The sequence below is a fragment of the Pistacia vera genome, unplaced genomic scaffold, assembly GCF_008641045.1.
Source record: "Pistacia vera cultivar Batoury unplaced genomic scaffold, PisVer_v2 Contig647, whole genome shotgun sequence".
NCBI lineage: Eukaryota > Viridiplantae > Streptophyta > Magnoliopsida > Sapindales > Anacardiaceae > Pistacia > Pistacia vera.
In genome coordinates this window covers 231,334-233,401 of record NW_022196498.1, presented here as the reverse complement: position 1 = coordinate 233,401, position 2,068 = coordinate 231,334, and the positions used below count along the sequence as shown (strand labels likewise).

The 2,068-nt window shown below is 40.9% G+C and overlaps 1 non-coding gene across 1 annotated transcript; it reads right to left on the bottom strand.

The window, feature by feature from the left end:
* Positions 1–681: 681 nt before the first annotated feature.
* Positions 682–788, bottom strand: LOC116111647. The gene has a single exon (XR_004125107.1). It is a non-coding gene; the product is annotated as a small nucleolar RNA R71 (small nucleolar RNA).
* Positions 789–2,068: the final 1,280 nt, after the last annotated feature.

Here is a 2,068-nt window from a genome sequence, read left to right as displayed (position 1 = left end):
CCTCGCCACGGCGAAGCTTATTCTTCGCCCCGGCGAAGATTGGATTTCCAAACTTCACCAAAATTCAACCAATTTCAAGGTAACCAATCAACCAACTCAACATACATGAACAAATAAACTCAATTGAAGCTGAAACAGTAAACTTTTAACTAATACAACAAATCTTAAATACATACCTCAAGTGGGATATTACAGTCAGCCAGTGGTTCCTATTGATTCTGAGATTGAAAGAACCACTAGAAGACTTAACAGAGAGAGAAGAGAAAGTGAGGCTATAGTTGAACCAGAGGTCATAGTTGTTGAGATGGCAGAAAACAGAACACTAAGGGAGTTTTCAGTTCCCTTAGTTAATGGCAATGGGTCAAGCATTATAGACCAGCGGTACAAGCCAACAACTTCGAGATAAAGCCGGCTATCATCCAGATGATCCAGTAGTCGGTACAGTTTAAAGGGGATTTGAAGGAAGATCCAAATCTACATATTGCCAATTTTTTGGAGATTTGTGATACTTTCAAGTCAAACGAAGTGTCAAATGATGCCATCAGATTGAGACTATTCCTGTTTTCATTAAGGGATAAGGCAAAGGGATGGTTAATGGCATTACCATCAGGAACGATTACAACATGGAACGATTTAGCGCAGAAGTTCCTGACCAAGTTCTTTCCTCCAGCAAAATCAACAAAGCTGAGAAATGATATCACATCGTTTCTACAGGAAGAGTCGGAATCATTGTATGAGGCTTGGGAGAGATACAAAGAATTACTGAGGAAGTGTCCACATCATGGGTTGCCAGTTTGGATACAAGTCCAAACGTTTTATAATGGATTAATGGTGAATGTGCAAACTATGGTGGATGCAGCCTCGAGAGGAGCACTACAAAATAAGACATCTGAAGAAGCTCATGAGTTGCTTGAAGTGCTAGCTAGCAATAATTATCAAAGACCTAATGAGAGGGTGCAACTGAAGAAATCTATGGGTCTTTATGAGGTTGATGCATACACAGCCATTTCAGCCTAACTCACAGCACTTCAGAAACAGTTGGGAAGTATGCAGGTAAATTCTATTCAAACTCCTCAACTAATTTGTGAATTTTGTGCAGGTAGTCATGTGAGCAGTGAATGCCAAGTGGAGAACACGTTTGCTTCAGCGTCTTTATCATCGGAGCAGGTTAACTATTTGGCAGGAAATCAAAGGCAACCGAACAATCTGTACTCCAACACATATAATCCGGGTTGGAGGAATCATCCGAACCTATCGTGGGGCAATCAGAACCAACAGAATTAGTAAAACAACCAATGGAACCAAAGAGCATTGCCAAACAACCAAGCAGGGGTGAACAATCAACCAGGGGAGCAGAGAGTGACAAAATTGGAGGACATGTTTGGAAAGTTTATGCAAGAGACCATAAGTTTTATGAATGAGACGAGGACGAATTTCAGAAATCAAGGGGCGTCCATTCGAAACTTGGAGCTACAAGTGGGTCAATTGGCTGATAAGTTAAATGAGAGACCATAGGGGTCCCTGCCGAGCAACACAATGCCTAACCCACGTGAGCAAGCAAATACAATAACTCTGAGAAGTGGGACAGTGTTAGAAGAAGTAGAATAATCAGGGAAAGAAGGAAACCCACCAAAAGAAAAGGAAGATTCTGATGAGGAAGTTGATGAAGAGATAATTGCTGAAGAGAAACCAAGCAGTTCTCGGGTTGATGAACAAAAGCGGGAAGAGAGGCAAAGACAAAAGAAATAGAAATTGCCATTTCCCGAGATACCACCAGAGTTGGCACATCACACTCCTCCCATGCCTTTTCCTCAGAGACTCAAGAAAAAGAATCAGGATAAGCAGTTTTCCAAATTTATTGAAATATTTTAAAAACTGTATATTAACATTCCTTTTGCAGATGCATTGCAACAGATGCCGAGCTACGCGAAATTTCTCAAGGAGATTTTATCAAACAAAAGGAAGTTAAAAGATGAGGAAACAGTGATACTCACGGAGGAGTGCAACGCCATTCTCTAGAAGAAGCTACCCCCAAAACTCAAAGATCTAGTGAGTTTTACTATTCCTT